Source organism: Myotis yumanensis, unplaced genomic scaffold (genome assembly GCF_028538775.1).
Source record: "Myotis yumanensis isolate MYYU_CA2020_CCGP unplaced genomic scaffold, mMyoYum1.0.hap1 SCAF_1, whole genome shotgun sequence".
Classification (NCBI taxonomy): Eukaryota; Metazoa; Chordata; class Mammalia; order Chiroptera; family Vespertilionidae; genus Myotis; species Myotis yumanensis.
In genome coordinates this window covers 155,990,544-156,010,212 of record NW_027223752.1, presented here as the reverse complement: position 1 = coordinate 156,010,212, position 19,669 = coordinate 155,990,544, and the positions used below count along the sequence as shown (strand labels likewise).

At 37.5% G+C, this 19,669-nt stretch overlaps 1 protein-coding gene across 1 annotated transcript in view; it reads left to right on the top strand.

Annotated features, from left to right (window-relative positions):
• Positions 1-19,669, top strand: part of COL25A1 (collagen type XXV alpha 1 chain) — a 502,347-nt gene that overhangs the window by 312,691 nt on the left and 169,987 nt on the right. The window lies entirely within an intron of this gene.

The window sequence follows — 19,669 nt, the reverse complement described above, 5'->3', positions numbered from 1 at the left end:
TCAATATAAACCAACTGCTGAAGACATGATTTATAATTAAATGTGAATACAGTCAACATAAAACCTTTTGAGCCCTAAATCATATTGAAGAAAATGAGGAAATTTTAGAAGAGAGTAATGTGTATAAAGATGAAAGTACAAAAGGAGGGAGTTTCAGAAATGAGTCAGTACCAAACAACAAATTTAATATTACTACTTATTGTAGTCTGTAGGAAGCTATAGAGAAGGAACTGACATTATTACTGTTTCACCCTTAACCCTGTAATACCTGTAAATAACATAATTATTTCTTGAGTTTCCCTTATGTTTCTTTCCCCTTGACATACCAAATGCTATTTCGGTCCTAGATTGTTTGATAAATAAATGACTTTCATGATATCTTTGTTAGTCAATATCATAAATTGTCATTATGTAGTAATTTTCATATTAGACCAAGAGAATATTATTTATATTTTTTATGAGCTCTGTATATTAATGATGTCTGACAAACAAACCTCCCACATACTTCAATAGAGCAGTCCTCTTCACACTACACTCATGAGAAAAAGTTTGACATCTAATTAATTTATATTCATTTAAAAAATACTCGCATTATTTGAGATTTTTCACTTAAATTTTTAGTTGATTCAAGGTAATTATTGGAGGGAAAAAACTCATCAAAGCAAGTTGTAGCTTATTCCCTAAGTTTGCAACTGCTGCATTATACTGGGATGAAGACAAAGTAAAAGGTGTTTTGCCTGTTTTATTTGATTTGATTATCAAATAAAATAAACCAGCCTTGGGAAGTATTGCACATACAAAATAGAAGAGATAAATGACTCACCTGGGATGATACCATAAAACAGGGAGCAGGAGTCAAGTGTGTCTCTAAAACCCTCATACCCCTGCATATCTCTAGGGAAGAAATGAGATAATAGACAATGAAAGAAATTAGAGTGTTAATCAAAGACATTTGAGAGAGGATGATAATGTTTAACATATTTTAAGTTTTAATGGAACTTCTGTCTTAGCCTGTATCACCTCTCACTATCCCAGAGCAGTTCTTAAGATAAGGATTTGAACATAAATAATTTATCTGGGAGATGATCCCAGGAAGCATTGTGAGGAAGTGGACAAATAACACAGGGAGGGCATGAAAACCAGGAAACAGATGCATCAATGAACAGGTTACTGTTGTGGACTGGGGCTCAGTCCTGCTGAAGAACTGAGGAGAGACTGTGTAGAGCTTGCCTCAGACTCATCCCACCAAGGCGCACAGAAACTGATGTATCTACCCACTAATTTACCTTCCTTCATTGCTGAGAGTTATGCCTGGCGTTAACTCTCTGGCACTTCTGACCTGCCCCCAGAAGGTCTAGCATAATTCAGCTGCTAGAGGAATGCAGGAAGCCATAGGGACATATGGGACCTGTATTCTACCACTGTCTTGGAGGGAGGCAGTGATGTGGGTTGACACCTACATCTGCTAAGCAAGTGTCCTATTGACAAAACAAAGAGTGAGAAATTTAGATATCGATGTAACGATTTGGAAATTGGACAAAAATACAGCATTAAAAGCATATTAGTTAATGAGATGTTAAAAGGAATAACTGTAAAAAGAACAAGATCATAATAAATCTTGAGTGTACCGCTACAATTAACGAGCAGAAGAGAGATGGTGAACTAGCAGCACAGGAAGCCCAGGATAGACAGAACTAGGAACATTCTGGGTCCCTGTAGCTGAGACTTAAAAGTATATTATGGGCCCTGGCTGAGTGGCTGAGTTGGTTGAAGTATCAACCTGTGCACCAAAAGACTATGGGTTCAATCCCTGGTTGGGGTACATATGGAGGGTAATGGATCAATGTCTCTCTTTCCCTTCCTCTCTCTCTAAAAATCAATAAAAACATATCCTCAGGTGAGGGGTTTTTTGTTTTTGTTTTTTAAAAAAAGTTCTATCTCCTCCATGAAATTGAACATAAACAAAACTTTTTAAAAAGAGTATATTATGGTATTTCAGAATAACTTTACGTCAGGTCTTAAATATACTTCAGAAAAATAAACTTTGTACAGCTGCCTCCACTTGAAAATTTTAGAAACTTTTGAGGGAGAATATGACTGGCATTCTCAAATGGTAACCTGCTCTGATTTTCCTTAATTTTGGCTACCAGTTTATGTATTATTTTTCTAACCCCTAATCTACTCTCGGGATTTTTTTTTAAACAAAAAGTGGATATTAAATATAAAGTAGTCTTTTAACAAATTTTACCTAACTAAAAATATAAAGATTTAGAAATGGCTTATATAGTAAATGCAATTATCAATATATATATCAGTTATAGTATTTTATAAGTTATACAATACCACCTTATCATGAATCCACTTTTTCTTTGAGTAAATGTTTGTAAACTATACATTAAATTTGTTTCATCCAGATTTATAATGAAAAAGCAAACAATGTACTTTTAAAACCTGAATTAGGAAATTATAATGGGCTCTTAAATGCTTGAAACCTTTCTTTTATTTGATCAAATTTCTCTTAAAATGTCCATGTTTTGTTATTTGGGTCACTAAAAATGATTTTAGTCATATACAGTGTACATAATAACTGGGTATGTCTTCCTTTTTTTAAAAAAAAATAATCTATTTGATGACTTAAAAGGATAATCACTTTTTTCTTAAATTTTTATCTTTTTCAGTTTTTCTGATTTTATAAGATTTATCAGCTAAAACTCTTCTTAACTTATTTTTTGTTATTTATAAATATAAGATTCAAAATGACAAATTTACCTGTATTTCTTCCCTGCTGATCCTGTTTCTCCCTCATCCCTGTGTCTTCTTAGCACATTTTTTTAACTATGGGGAAAGGGAAGCGCACAAACATTGCAAAGCTTTCTCTTTACCTTCTCCCCCTATCTCCTTTTGTAGCTAGTTAAGGGAGGATAAGGAAGAAGAAAGTTTGCCATCTAAACAAGCTTTCTCCAAGTAAGTTTCCTTAACTAGTCCTCAAAACCTCCTTCCTGAGTCACATCCGTGTGACCCAGGGAAGCCCCTCCCTGTGACTGGTTAGCATTGTGAGAGAAAGCTTCTAAAATCCCAAATTCCAACTCCATTAGGAGAATTACCGTATTGTTTCTACGTACAACAAGAATTTTTTTAAAGTATATTTTATTGATTTTTTACAGAGAGGAAGGGAAAGGGATAGAGAGTTAGAAACATCGATCAGCTGCCTCCTGCACACTCCCTAGTGGGGATGTGCCCGCAACCCAGGTACATGCCCTTGACCGGAATCGAACCTGGGACCCTTGAGTCCACAGGCCAACGCTCTATCCACTGAGCCAAACCGGTTAGGCAAGAATTTTTTTAGGTACATTAGGAATAGGCTTTTGTGAATTGGGCTGGGAAAATAAATTATATTTATATTATGATTCCTCTGGGAAGATAAAATCAGATTTATAAACAGTTAACTTCCAAAAAAAAAAGAGTTGTAAATGTTTGAGTTGGGAAATTGCACATCCTTTCAAGTTTATAAAAGATTTGGGCAGAATTATAATTGGCAACTTGTTGTTCATGTACAAATGTTTATGTCTGTGAGAGTTTTCTTGCAGAGGGTAGATATTCCCATGTCATCTTTTTCACAGTATTATTATACAGTGCAAAACTCTTCCTTAGGGAGTATAAAACTCAATTTTGCTTCTTTAATATTGCATTTCTTTAGTAAGAACCTCCAGATTAATAAGGTTTCATTTTGCAGACCAATAGCAAAAGGAGCACATCTGTTATATCAGCAGAAGGGAGTTCTTTCCATCATCTTTCTAAAGTTAAAGATGGTTAGATCGATTTAAATTTGATTTTTAAACAACTGCGAAGACGGGAAAGCTAAATGGAAGTAACCCTGTTGCAGTGATAGCATGAAAATAAATACAAAAATAGCTCTTGGGGAAGGGAGGTGAGTCTTTGCATTTACCAAAATGGGTGAGAAAATGGTGCTTGAGAAGGGAAATAAGATGGGGAAAGGGTATTAGAAAGAAAAAGGGTAATTCTAGCAGCTGTGGTTGGAAAAGAGGCAAGAAAATGAATGAAGAGGATGTTGCTGTGAATCCACTGAAACAAAGGAAATCAAATTCTTAGAGAGAAAAAGGGGTGGGGTAGAGTAAATAATGTCCCAAAGACTTAAAAAAAAATGGTTTGGGTTAAAAGAAAAGACAGTGACAACAGAGTGTAAGTAAGGGAAGAAAGAAGGAAGGGAACTAGAAAAAAGACATGAGCATTTCTATTTTGAACTAATGGCATTAATTATTTGGGGGTGGGGCAATATTAATCTATTGTCATAAAAGTCACCCTGACATATCTTCATTAATTCATATTAACATAATTCAATTCAATTACTCAAGTATTTATTTAGCTGGTACTATGTTCAAGGCACAGTGGCAAGGCTGTGAAATTGTGGTGCTCAAGACAGACTCAACCTCTATTTTTTTTGTAGTTCTTTTAATATTATTAATCAATAAGGATATGGAGTCCTGTCAATTCTCATAGACCCACCATCCGAGGATGACTTAGCCACATCTCCAAATCTGGGAAATCCCCCATTTTAGCCAGGACCCTAAACACGAGGTATTTAAAGAGGCATTTCTCCAACATGCAGGTGACTGGGGATCAATGCCATTGCTCTAAGTGTGGTTCTGGTGCCATGTTTTATTTGTAATAATTGGCTTTCTGCCAGGATCAAAGCATCCTTGTTCTGGTAACTGAGTCCTTTTTTGGCTCCCCAGTCCTACATCCCCTTTCTGTGTTCCTCTCTTCATTCTAGGTCCTCCTTTTCCTTGTCCCTCTACTACCAGGTGTTAAGAGTCATGGAGCTATGTTTCTATGTCTCTGGGTTTATTTATTTTTAATTTTTTTAAATATATATTTTATTGGTTTTTTACAGAGAGGAAGGGAGAGGGATAGAGAGTTAGAAACATCGATGAGAGAGAAACATCAATCAGCTGCCTCCTGCACACTCCCCACTGGGGATGTGCCCTCAACCAAGGTACATGCCCTTGACCGGAATCGAACCTGGGACCCTTCAGTCCGCAGGCAGACACGCCATCCACTAAGCCAAACCGATTAGGGCTGGGTTTATTTTGTAACAGACTGTCAAACCTCAGAGGGAAGGCAGGGGAGGGTGGAGTTGGGGGAAGAGATCAACCAATGAACTCATATATGTATATGCATAACCCAAGGACACAGACAGTGGGTGGTGAAGGCTTGTAGGGGAGGGGGTAAGAGACATATTTACTGCTTTCAACAATAAAGATTTATAAAAAAAACTATATTTCAAACATTGTAAAAAAAGAAAGAAAGAGTCATGGTGCTAATGCTCTTTGCAGCCTTGCTAATGACTAACAGAGCAACTATACAACTGTATCCTCTAGCTCACTGCCCACGTGACAAGATTTTACATTCTCTTTTTTTTTTTGACTCTGACTTCCCAGTGCCATTCTGCGCACTGTGAAGACATGACTTTTGCCTAGCCAGTCATTGCTGGTCAGGAAAACGAGCATTTAACATGCTCCTGCCTCTATGGTGAAGATACTGAGAGTGGGGATTAAGTGTAGCATCATCCAATATCATCCTATACACGTCAGCGAGATAAAATATTTCTATTATGGTTATGTCATTATGTCAGTCTTCTAACTCTACAACTTTGAATCTCAATGTAATTACCATTTAGAGTGGAATAAAGTCTAGTTTCTTGTCTGGCATTCACATCTTTTGTTTTGGCCTGTTTTTCAGCCTGATCTCCTGCTAGTTTTTCATTAATGCTCTTTCTGGACATTGTGCTTCATCCAAACCAAGTCAAACCATTTGCTTTCCCCCCTTTAAATCTGTTTTTCTCCATTTATTTTTTTCTTAGAATATAGTCTTTTCTCCAGAACTGCTTTCCTCTCAGCCCCCAGATACACTCAGTTTCCACATATTCAAATATGATCACCTTTCATATTTACCCACCACTTCTTCCATCAAGATGTCTTTATTCTCCCTTAACTGAATGTAATTTCTTCCTTTGCAAGCTCTGTGATCTTGGACAAGTTACTCAATCACTGAGTCTCATTTTTCTCTCTGTAAAGCAGAGATAATAATGTCTTATCTCAACAGATGGCTTGAGGATTAAACTAAGATAATATATGTATAACTTCTAACTTGGTGCCTAGTACATGAATGCACTCAATAAGTAATAATTCCCTACTTTCTATTGTATCACTGTTATTTATAAAAGATATTTCACTCTTTATTACTAGCTATGATCTTCAAGAGTGAGATCTATGTTTTCTTTCATCTTTAGTATCCTCTTCAACACTTGACATAGTTCCTTGTAGACAGTAGAAGTTCAACAAATGCTATTGAGTTGTGAGTGTTAAGGAAAAGGAAGCCGAGGAACCAGAGGTATGGATACGTAGAACAGACAGAAATTGGAGTGGCGTGGGGAAGACATTATAAATGAAGGTGAGGAACGTAGCCAAAGACTATATATGCATAGCCCATGGACACAGACAACAGAGTGGTGAAGGCCTGGGGAGGGGTGGTGGGGCCTGGGAGGACATCTGTAATAGTGTCAACAATTTTTTAAAAAGGTTGTCTGTGAAAAAATAAAAAAAAGAAAGAGGAAAGAGAGCTATCGGCTTCTCATAATTCTAAATGCCTCAGTCAGTAATACCACTTACCACAAGTCTCTAAGGTTTCTACACTCTGATATTTTACTCAGCTTTATCAATGTTATTATCTCACTTCCACAAGGTTTGGAGAGTTTGGATACCTTTGCTTCCTTTCATTTCATAGTTTATTTATATTGATATTTAGTTTTGGTGAAAATAAACAGATAGCATTAACCCAGGGCCATGCTTATAATGTATTTTATTTTGTAACAATTTATTTGTAGGATTCAAGGCTTGGCTTTGAATTTTAATAATGGAGACAGTTATAGAAAGTAGTTCATGGTGGTTGTGTGTAATGCCACATTGCTAAAACAATAGCATTCTCTCACTAGTAAATAATTTAATACAAATTGTAGAAACGAATTGCTTTTAAAAATCCTTCTCAGGATACCGTCTCATATGCTTTAGAAAAATAGTTCAACCTTTTTCCCACCCAAAATCACACCATCAGTGGAATCATTTTGTTAAGTGAAAGTTACCTCTTTCATACCCAGGACATTTCTTTTGCATGACATTTTTAGAATTTAAAAGCCCTCCTCATAACTCCTCTTTGGAGTTGCATGTGAGCATAAAAGAGATATAATTCCCTTAGGAATTTGGAGTACTAAAGCAGCATGCATGTTGTAATTCTGTATTACTCAGTGAGAAAAAAATGTAAGAGAAAACCACAAGCAACCATCAGACAACTGCACATGGAGGCGTGTGGCTTCCATTTGTATTTTCTTGAAAAGAAGTAGAAGATGCCACTTTGCCTTTCCCTCCCAAACCCCCTTTTGCTTTTATTTGTTCTGATATTGTCATTGCCATTTCACAACATTTTACAAAAATCAAGTTGTGTGTGCCCTGTAAGGAATTATTTCTGATATTTTGGGGCAGTATTTAACTTTCTATTCACATGTTTTTAATTATATACTAAGCTCCTTCTAACCTAACACTTTAGCAATTCCCATATTTCATGTTTGTGTTTCAGTCCAACCTTTTTCCGATCCATATAGTCTGTCTTGGGGGCAGGGGGAGGACATCTACATTCTGCAAGAAATTTGGAAAGCATGTGCCTGTGTGTGCTTGTGTGTGTGTGTGTGTGCGTGTGCCTGTGTGTGTGGTGTGTGTGTGTGTGCGTGTGCCTGTGTGTGTGGTGTGTGTGTGTGTGTGCCTGTGTGTGTGTGGTGTGTGTGTGTGTGTGGTGTGTGTGTGTGTGGTGTGTGTGTGTGTGTGCCTGTGTGTGTGGTGTGTGTGTGTGTGTGTGTGTGTGGTGTGTGTGTGTGTGGTGTGTGTGTGTGTGTATGGGTAGAAAATCTTTATTTTGCTTACTACAAAGTGGAATTATCATATTAAACTAGTAATCATTAATCAATCATGCTATATTTCATAATGTATTATCATTTCCCATTATCTATATTTTATGTGGTGGTTAGATGATGAAGAGAATGATTATTAAAGTCTTAACATCTTAGATTTTTAAAGATATTTTATTAAGTAATTGGTTAATATGATATGAAAGACTCCATTGTACTCCAAGTAGCTTATATCTTTAAAGGAACACATAGAATAGCAGTTTATTTATTTTATTAGAATTCACATTTTTAACATGCTCATTTGTATATTGAAATAGTATAACATCATCCTCAAAGTTTAATTCTAGCTTAGAATTCTTTTCTACTGAAATTAACTGAAGAACATTTGTTGCCAACTTTATGCCTTGTTCCCTATCAAATATACTAGTATTCCTTTTAATTCTGTCTATATAAAGGTGAATAACACATAGCTTTCCATTAATAATTAAATTAATCCAACATTGATTTGTATATGTGGAAGTTATTATTTGCTAAATTTTTTATTCATTTTTGTATCTCAATTTCTTTATACAGTGTTGATATATAGAAAATGCACAATACATTTCTGTTGAATAGATGTATACATTTAATAATGCAGATTTAAAGATAATTTTATATTCATTTGATGATGAAATAACTGAAGCAATTGAAAATATTAGCTTTTGGCAGTCTTTTTTTTTTTTTAAGTCCTCACCTGAGGATATTTCTTCATTGATTTTTACGGAGAGTGAAAAAGAGAAGGAAAGACAGAGAAACATTGATGTGAGAGAAACACATTGATTGGTTGCCTCCTGCATGAGCCCCGACCAGGGCCGAGCCAGGGAGGAGCCTGTAACCAAGGTATGTGTCCTTGACTAGAATCGAACCCAGGACCCTTTGGTCCGCAGGCCTACGCTCTATCCACTAAGCCAAACTGGCTAGGGCTGGCAATCTATTTTTAAAGCAGCATATGGAATACATTGAATAAGATTATGGGGTGGCTCCATGGGCAAACAGGGGTTTAAATCCTGGTCTTTCACTTACAAACTGTGTAACTTTAGGCAAGTTATCTCTTTTCCTTCAGTTTTTCAATATAAAATAAAGATGGTTGGTTTAATTTAATACATGACTTACTGAAGCACTTAGAACAGTGTATGTGGCATCCATAGTGTTATTATTAAGGGCCTACTTATGCACACATCTTCTCACATCAGCATTCACACAGGGACAGAGCCATATGAATGTTACCCTTACAGTGGTACTTCACCTGTTGGATAAGTCCAATAGAATAATGACCTCAAAGCATATAGAGGTTTAGGATAAGTAGTTCAATCTTAAAATCAAGGAATTCATGAAAAGTGATTATAACTGTTAGATATGCTTTATAGTCTAGGATTCTCTATTAAAACAGTCATTTATATGCACATTTGTAAGTGTGTCTAATTCTTTCTAAAAATATCAAGGAGTTATAGTTAAAAATATTTTTGTCAGTGAAGTAAAATTAATTCAGCTGTAAATGTTTAAGCTTTAAATTAGTATCTATAAATTTTCTCAAATATATTATGTATATATATTATTTCACGTATATGTTTAATAATTTTGATATCATAACCAAAATTCTTAATAGACTAAATTTATTTCTCATTAAATATCTCCAGTCATATTCAATTGATACCACATTTAAATATATATATATTTCAGCAAGGAAGAGAAGGGGAAAGGAAGAGAGAGATAGAAACATCAAGGATGACAGAGAATCATTGATTGGCTGCCTCCTGCACATCCTCTACTGGGGATCAAGCCCACAACCCCAGCACATGCCCTGACTGGGAATCAAATGTGACCTCCTGGTTCATAGGTTGATGCTCAACCACTGAATCATACTGGCTGAGCAATTGATACCACATTTTCAATACAGAATGTATTTCTTGGATTGTGTAGAGATTAAAATGGAGGGATGCTATAAAATAGAATAAGGTAAATGGTTTAAAGTAAATTAATAGCTCCAGAAACATCTGGGGGAGGGGTGGGCTAGAGGGGTCAATGGAGGAAAAAAGGGGTACAGCTGTATTCAATAATAAAGATAAATTTTTTAAAAATTAACATCTTATTCTGTCTTCTCTCTTTTGGGTAGACCATATTTAAACTTAAACAATGACTGTAGGAGACTCTACTACCTTCCTAAGTTAAGGAACTTGAAGTGAGACTTTATACTTCAGATTTTTTTTTTTTTTTTTATTTTTTTTTTTTTTTATTTTTCGCTTAAAGTATTACAAAGGGTATTACATAAGTAGCCTTTCCCCCCCCCCCCCCCGCCCTTGACAAACTCCTACCCTCCCTTACCCCCCAGTGTCTTATGTCCATTAGTTATGCTTATATGCATGCATACAAGTCCTTCGGTTGATCTCTTACTCCCCTCCCTCCTGCCCCCCAACTCTCTCTGGCCTTCCCACTGCAGTTTGACAATCAGTTTGAGGCAGCTCTGCCTCTGTATCTATTATTGTTCAAAAGTTTGTAATGGTCTTTATTATCCATGAATGAGTGAGATCATGTGGTATTTTTCCTTCATTGACTGGCTTGTTTCACTTAGCATAATGCTCTCCAGTTCCATCCATGATGTTGCAAATGGTAGGAGTTCCTTCTTTTTAACAGCAGCATAGTATTCCATCGTGTAGATGTACCACAGTTTTCTAATCCATTCATCTACTGATGGGCACTTAGGCTGTTTCCAGATCTTAGCTATGGTGAATTGTGCTGCTATGAACATCTGGGTGCATATATCCTTTCTGATTGGTGTTTCTGGTTTCTTGGGATATATTCCTAGAAGTGGGATCACAGGGTCAAATGGGAGTTCCATTTCCAATTTTTTGAGGAACCTCCATACTGCCTTCCATAGTGGCTGCACCAGTCTGCATTCCCACCAGCAGTGCACAAGTGTTCCTTTTTCTCCACATCCTCTCCAGCACTTGTCGTTTGTTGATTTGTTGATGATGGCCATTCTGACAGGTGTGAGATGGTACCTCATTGTTGTTTTGATTTGCATCTCTCGGATGATTAGTGACTTTGAGCATGTTTTCATATGTCTCTTGGCTTTCTGAATGTCCTCTTTTGAAAGGTGTCTATTTAGATCCTTTGCCCATTTTTTGATTGGATTGTTTATCTTCTTTTTGTTAAGTTGTATGAGTTCCCTATAAATTTTGGAGATTAAGCCCTTATCAGATATGACGTTGGCAAATATGTTTTCCCACGAGGTGGGTTTTCTTGTTGTTTTGTTGATGGTTTCTTTTGCTGTGCAGAAGCTTTTTATTTTGATGTAGTCCCATTTGTTCAGTTTCTCTTTAGTTTCAACTGCCCTAGGAGCTGTATCAGTGAAGAAATTGTTTTGGCATATGTCTGAGATTTTGTTGCCTTTGTATTCTTCTAGAATTTTTATGGTTTCCTGTCGTACATTTAAGTCCTTTATCCATTTTGAGTTTATTCTTGTGTATGGTGTAAGTTGGTGGTCTAGTTTCATTTTCTTGCATATGTCTGTCCAATTTTCCCAACACCATTTATTGAAGAGACTATCTTGGCTCCATTGTATGTTCATGCCTCCTTTGTCAAAAATTAATTGAGCATATTGGTTCGGGCTAATTTCTGGACTCTCTATTCTATTCCACTGATCTATATGTCTGTTCTTGTGCCAGTACCAGGCAGTTTTGAGAACAGTGGCTTTGTAATACAGCTTGATATCTGGCATTGAGATCCCACCTACTTTGTTCTTTCTCAGGATCGTTGCAGCTATTCGGGGTCTTTTTTTATTCCAGATGAATTTTTGGAGAGTTCGTTCTAGATCTTTGAAGAAGGCCATTGGTATTTTAATGGGAAGTGCGTTGAATGTATAGATTGCTTTGGGTAGTATGGACATTTTAATGATGTTGATTCTACCAATCCAAGAACATGGTATGTTCTTCCATCTGTTTATGTCTTCCTCTATCTCTTTTTTCAATGTCCTGTAGTTTTCTGAGTAGAGGTCTTTAACCTCTTTAGTTAAGTTTATTCCTAGGTATCTTAATTTTTTTGGTGCGATGGTAAATGGGATTGTTTTTCTGATCTCCCTTTCTGAAAGTTCACTGTTGGTGTATAGAAATGCCTCAGATTTCTTGGGGTTAATTTTGTATCCTGCTACATTGCCAAATTCATGTATTAAGTCTAGTAGCTTTTGGATGGAGTCTCTAGGGTTTTGTATGTATAATATCATGTCATCTGCAAATAGGGACAGTTTTACTTCCTCTTTTCCAATTTGGATGCCTTTTATTCCTTCTTCTTGCCTAATTGCAATGGCTAATACTTCCAGTACTATGTTGAACAGGAGTGGTGAGAGTGGGCATCCTTGTCTTGTTCCTGTTCTTAGGGGAAATGGTGTTAGTTTTTGTCCATTGAGTATGATGTTGGCTGTGGGCCTGTCATATATGGCTTTTATTATGTTGAGGTATGATCCTTCTATTCCCACCTTTCTGAGAGTTTTTATCAAAAATGGGTGTTGGATTTTGTCGAATGCTTTTTCTGCATCAATTGATATGACCGTGTGGTTTTTTTCTTTCAATTTGTTTATGTGATGTATCACATTTATTGATTTACGGATGTTGTACCATCCTTGCATCTCTGGGATGAATCCTACTTGGTCATGGTGTATGATCCTTCTGATGTACTGCTGGATCCGATTTGCTAAGATTTTGTTGAGGATTTTGGCATCTATGTTCATGAGGGATATTGGCCTGTAATTCTCTTTCATTGTGATGTCTTTACCTGGTTTTGGTATTAGGGTGATGCTGGCTTCATAGAATGAGCTTGGAAGCGTTCCTTCCTCTTGAATTTTTTGTAGTAGTCTGAGGAGGGTAGGTTTTAGTTCTTCCTTGAATGTTTGGTAGAACTCCCCTGTGAAGCCGTCTGGCCCTGGGCTTTTGTTTGCTGGAAGCTTTCTGATGACTGCTTCAATTTCTTCCATAGTTATTGGCCTATTGAGGTTTTTAGATTCTTCCTGATTGAGTTTTGGAATGTTGTATTTTTCTAGGAATTTGTCCATTTCCTCCAGGTTGTCCAGTTTGTTGGAGTAGAGTTGCTCGTAGTATTGTTTAACAATCATTTGTATTTCTGTGGGGTCTGTTGTTATTTCGCCTCTATCATTTCTGATTTGGTTTATTTGGGACCTCTCTCTTTGCTTCTTGGTGAGCCTGGCTAGGGGTTTGTCAATCTTGTTTATCCTTTCAAAGAACCAGCTCTTGGTTTCATTGATTTTCTGTATTGTTTTTTTGGTCTCTATTTCATTGATTTCTGCTCTAATCTTTATTATCTCCTTCCTTCTGCTCACTCTGGGCTTTTCTTGTTGCTCTCTTTCTAATTCTTTGAGTTGTAGAGTTAGATGATTGACTACCATTTTTTCTTGTTTTTTGAGATAGGCCTGTAGAGCTATAAACTTCCCTCTCAGGACTGCTTTCATTGTGTCCCAGAGGTTTTGGATTGTTGTGTTTTCATTGTCATTAGTGTCCAGGATGTTTTTAATTTCTTCTTTGATGTCATCGGTAACCCAATCAATATTTAATAACATGCTATTCAGCTTCCAAGTGTTTGAGTATTTTGGGTTGTTTTTATTGTAGTTTATTTCTAACATTATGCCATCGTGGTCTGCGAAGAAGCTTTTTATGATTTCAATCTTCTTGAATTTGTGGAGACTTTGCTTGTGACCCAATATGTGGTCTATTTTTGAATATGTCCCATGAGCACCTGAGAGGAATGTATATTCCGCAGCTGTGGGGTGAAGTGTTCTGAAGATGTCAATTAAGTCCATCTGATCTAGTGAGTCATTTAGGATTGCTGTTTCTTTGCTGAGTTTTTGTCTAGCGGATTTATCCAGTGATGTCAGTGGTGTATTAAAGTCCCCTACTATGATTGTATTGTTGTCGATCTCTCCCCTGATATCTTCCAGAAGTTTTCTTATGTATGTGGGTGCTCCTGCATTGGGTGCATATATGTTTACCAGGGTTATATCTTCTTGTTGTATTGATCCCTTTAGTATTATGAAGTGGCCTTCCTTATCTCTGGTTATGGCCTTCACTTTGAGATGTATTTTGTCAGATATAAGTATTGCTACCCCAGCTTTCTTTTCCTTTCCATTTGCGTGAAAGATATTTTTCCATCCCTTCACTTTCAGTCTGTGTGAGTCCCTTCTAATGAGGTGGGTCTCTTGTAGACAGCAGATGTATGGGTCATGTTTTTTTATCCATTCAGCCACTCGATGTCTTTTGGTTGGAGCATTTAGTCCATTTACATTTAAAGTTATTATTGAAAGGTACTTGTTTGTAGCCATTTCTTTTTTTGTGTGTGTGTGTGGCTGTTTTCTTTCTGAGCTTGATATTTCTTCTTTTTACACCAGTCCCTTTAGCATTTCTTGCATGGCTGGCTTGGTGGTGATAAACTCCCTTAGCCCTTTTTTGTCTGTGAAGCTTCTTATTTCCCCTTCAATTTTGAATGATAGCCTTGCTGGATAGAGTATTCTTGGATTCAGTCCTTTGCTTTGCATCACTTTGTAGATTTCCGTCCATTCTTTTCTGGCCTGATGTGTTTCTGTTGAGAAATCATTTGATAATCTAATGGGAGATCCCTTGTATGTTACTTTCCGTCTCTCTCTTGCAGCCTGTAAGATTCTCTCTTTATCCTGAACATTTGCCATGGTAATTATGATGTGTCTTGGTGTGGGTCTTTTCGGGTTCACCTTGTTTGGGACTCTCTGGGCTTGTGTGACTTTTTTCTTCCCCACCTCAGGGAAGTTTTCTGATATTATTTCTTCGAATAGGTTTTCTAATCCATGTTCATCTTTCTGTTGTTCTGGCACCCCTATTATTCGTATGTTGTTTCGTTTCATGTTGTCCCAAAGCTCCCTTAGGCTCTCCTCCTGTCTTTTAATTTTTTTCTCCATTTGCCGTACAGTTTGAGTGTGTTTTGCTTCCTTATCTTCTAATTCACTAATTCGGTCCTCCGCTTCTCCCAGTCTACTGTTGATACTTTCAATGGAGTTTTTTATTGAAGCTATGTCACTCTTCATTTCTTCTTGGGACTTACTTAAGTTGTTGATTTTTTCATCTGTTTCTTCTAGCTTCTTGCATAAGTAGTTGAGTTTTTCATCTGTTTCTTCTTGCTTCTTGAACATGTGGTGCATGTACTCTAGGAACCTTATTCTGAATTCTTTTTCCGTCATGTTGCATATCTCTGTCTCACTTAGCTGCTTTTCTGGCGAGTCCTCCTTTTCTTTCCTTTGGGGGTTTCTTTGCCTACCCATGTTTGATCTCGCTGACATATGTAGATGTTGAGATGTTCAGTGGCTGCTCCCTGGGTGGCAGGGGCTCCTTGGGTTGTGGTTGCTGCTCAGGCGGTTGCGGTAGCAGCTGCTTTCCAGTTGGCAGCAGCTCCTCTGGTGGGTGTTGTTCACAGCTGTGTTGGCTCTTCTGGCTGGTGGGGGGAGGCTTCACGTACAGTTGCTGTTCCACAGACAGAGGGTGTGGTGATCAGGAGGCTGTGGTGATCAGGAGGCTGCAGTGATCAGGGGGCTGCTGTTGCTTGGATCTGCTAGGAGTCCCTGTTCGGGCGCCAGATGCTGGGGTCCAACCCCAGCAGGTCCAGGGGTCCCCAAAGGTGTGGACGGAGTCGGCGAAGAAGGAATGACACGGAGACAGCCTTCAGTTGATCAGCAGCCTAGTCAGGACCTCTAGCCAGGATCTCCAGCCAAAGTTCTGGTTAGGATCTGATCATACTTCAGATTTTTAAAAAATGATCAGTATATTCACTGTTAATTATTTTTAAGATCTTAGATCAGGCAGAATCTGTCACAGTAATTCACATTCAGTAAATATCCTTTTAATAAAAAATACATGGAGTTGATTTGCATTTCACTAATGATTAGTTATGTTGAGCATCTTTTCATCGTCTGTTGGCCATCTGTATGTCTTCTTTGGAGAAATGTCTGTTCATGTCCTCTGTCCATTTTTTTAAAAACTGGATTGTTTGTGTGTTATTTTTTGGTGTTGAGTTGTATGAGTTCCTTATGTAGTTTAATATCAACCCCCTATTGGATATATAATTTGAATATCCTTGCACCTGTCAACGTAGCTATGATAAATAAAATCAATAAATAACAAGTGTTGGTGAGGATGTGGAAAAAAAGAGAACCCTGGTACACTCTTAGTGGGATTATAAATGGGTGCAACCACTATGGAAAACAGTCTGGAGATTCCTCAAAAAATTAAAAATAGAGCTGCTATACAACCCAGCAGTAGCACTTCTGGATATTAATTTATTTGAAGAAATCTGAAACACTAATTCAAAAAGACATATGTACCCCTCTGATCATTGCAACATTTTTTGCAATAGCCAAGATATGGAAGCAACCTAGGTGTCCATCAATAGATGAATGAATAAAGACGATGTGGTATATAGATATACATATATACAATAGAATATTACTCAGCAATAAAAAATAATGAAATGTGTTTTTTGTTTTGTTTTGTTAATCCTCATGAGGATAATTTTCCATTGATTTTTAGAGAGAGTGGAAGGGAGGGAGAGAGAAACATCAATGTGAGAGACACATCAATTGATTGCCTTCCACAGACGCCCTGATCGGGACCAGGGATTAGCCTGCAACTGAGGTAGTTGTCCTTGACCAAAATCAAACCCCGGACCCTTCAGTCTGAGGGCTGATGCTCCAACCACTGAGAAAAACTGGCTGGGGCAAAATCTTTCCATTTGTGACAACATGGATGGACCTAGATGGTATTGTGCTAAGAGAAATAAATAGAGAAATACATACACCGTATGATTGCACTTTTTGGAATCCAAAAAAACAAAACAAATGAACAAACAAAACTAAGCAGAAACAGACCCATAAATACAGAGAACAAGCTGATGGCTTCCAGAGGGGAGGGGAAGAAGGGATGGGTGGGAAAAAAATCTATTCTTTATAAAAATGCATGGAGTTGAAGATAAGTCAAAGATGATGCATTCTCAGTTGATGTAGTTGAATAAATATTGTCAATTATTATTTTGCTTAGAATAGTTATGACACATCTTGCCTACAACCTCTTCTTACCTGGCAGCCTGAGCTATGGAGTTATTTGGCAAAAAATAAAGTGGAATTTTGATTTTCTCAAAGAAATGTTGCTCCTTGCAGTAAACTCAGGGTCTCCATTTACATTAGTGCCGGTTGTGCACTGCACAAGGCTGCTCAGCCAAGTGGGAGGTGGAGTTTGAAATCCAGCTCCTGTTTCTCCTGCCAAGCTCTGTGCCTGGCATGGCGCTACATCTGTCTGGAGGAAAAACTACTTACCTAATTCATACAAAGGCTTGATTTGGGCTATCAGGACCCTGAATGAAGCATGTGTAATTTACTACAAAGAAAATTAGCCAGAATCTAAATAGTGGGGATGTGATCTGAGATGAGAACAAGGCATCCAGGAGGAAATGAAGAGAGGGCCATAGGCGCCATCCTGGAGAGAAGCCACAGCTGGCTATGGAGTAGATAAGTAGCAGCTGAAACTACGGCAATGAGTGAGATGCCCAGAGTATATAGAGGGAGAGTGTGTAGAGTGTGTAGAGTGTATAGAGCGTATAGAGCAATGGTTCTCAACCTTGGCTGCACATTAGAATCACCTGGGAATCTTTTTAAAATCCTGATTTCTGGGCCTCATCCTCTGGAAATTCTGTTTCTTTGTTACTAATGTTGTGGCCCCACCCCATAACAAATCAGGATTTTAAAAAGATTCCCAGGTGATTCTAATGTGCAGCCAAGGTTGAGAACCACTGGTATAGAGGAAAGAGAAGAAATCATGGATCAGGGAAGGGTTGGTTATGAAGTATGAACAGGAAAAGCCAATCAGAACAGAAGACCTAGAAAAAGCCATTGCCAAAGAAGCTTAAGGACAAGTGGCCAGGCACATGAACTATGGTCAATATGCTTGCAATTAGGTGTTATTTAGTGACTTTAGTAGGAGGGAGATAGGAGTGAAAAATATCTGCCCATGTTTGAGAGATGGGGAAAAATTCTTTCGTTGGATAGAGCTCATTTTGTCTTCAAGAAACTGTGTAAAATTGTTTTATTCCTTTTGCTGTTAGTCTTAACTCTTGTGAACTAGAGTCATGAGTCAACAAATGAGAGATTGTAGTGACTTCTAAGGCACAGCTTCTAGCTGAAATAAAATATATCCTCATTAGCATTAATTGGAAGCAGGTTGGACATACAGCTAGATATCTGTGACCTGAATTGTCAACAGGCTATTCAGGGAATACTAATTTTGGCTCTGATATCTTGTTTGAGATGTATGTTGCATAAAATCTGCTAATATATTTATTGTATAATCACCATGTTTAAGGAATAAGGCTATACATTTGAATTAGAGAAGAGAGGAAGGGAAATAATATTTATGGAAGACCATATGTTTTTTTTCCTTCCTACAACTCCCATGTGAGATGATTATTATATGTCCCATTTTACAGATGTGGAAACTGAGGCTCAAGAGGTTAAGTGATCTGTTCAAGGTCATGTGCTAGTATATATTAAAACCCCCAAAGTCATGTTTGTTACATTTCCCCATATACCTCTCTTCCTGCCCTTAAGGGACCTGATAGTTTAATATAAAGCATAAATCTTATACCTAGCAGGGTGAGCTAAGTTTTATAAGAGTCACAAGTGTGGAGGAGTTCAAATATAGGGGTGGGGGGAACATAGAAAAGAGAGTCAGATAAAGTTAGAGAGGAGCTCAGCCAGCGTGGTTGAGCATTGATCTATTAACCAGGAGGTTATGGTTCGATTCCCGGTTGGGGCACACGCAGGGTTGTGGGTTTGCAGTGTGGGGTGTGCAGGAGGCAGCCAATCAATGATTCTCTCTCATCATTGATGTTTCTATCTCTCTCTCCCTCTCTCTTCCGCTCTGAAATCAATAAAAAAATATTTTTAAAAAAAGTTAGAGAAGAGAGGTCACTGAGATAAGGCATCAGTGGTTGGCTGGCTGTAATGATAGTGAGATGGTGGAGATGGGACTTTTAAATTCAAGGACTGACATTTCTTTCAGAAATTCAGATTTCAACCATGTTCACCCCCCCGTAACCCCCCAAGTAGCTCCATAGCTCAGGTTTCCAGGTAAGAAATTTCAAGAAAGGTGTGCTATAGCCCTAGCCCGTTTGGCATTCTGAGAATACCTGGTATTCAAGGCTGCCTGGAAGAGAGGATCCTTATGGGGAATTGAGGCAGGATTGGAGGAGGGATGAAGCAGAAAAGGAAAGTTAGGAGCAGATTTAGAGGACTTTGGACATAAGCAGAAGCTAACATTTTAATTGGTAGGAATCTGAAGGGTCATGTAAAGTAAAATTTTAAATTATATAATTATTTATTTTGGGAATTGCTTTAAAATTTAAAAATGTAGAGAAAATATTATCATGAAGTTCTCTAGAGCCATCACCCAGCTTCAAGAATTATCAGTGGCTAATTTTGTTTTATGAACCCTTTTCTTCATTTATTTTCTTTTGTTTTGCTGGTGTATTTGAAAGCAAAACCTACATATCGTGTCATTGCATCTGCAAGTACTAAAGTATGAATCTCTAACTGGGCCTTTCTAAAACATAACGATTATTTCATATCAAACCTAATAA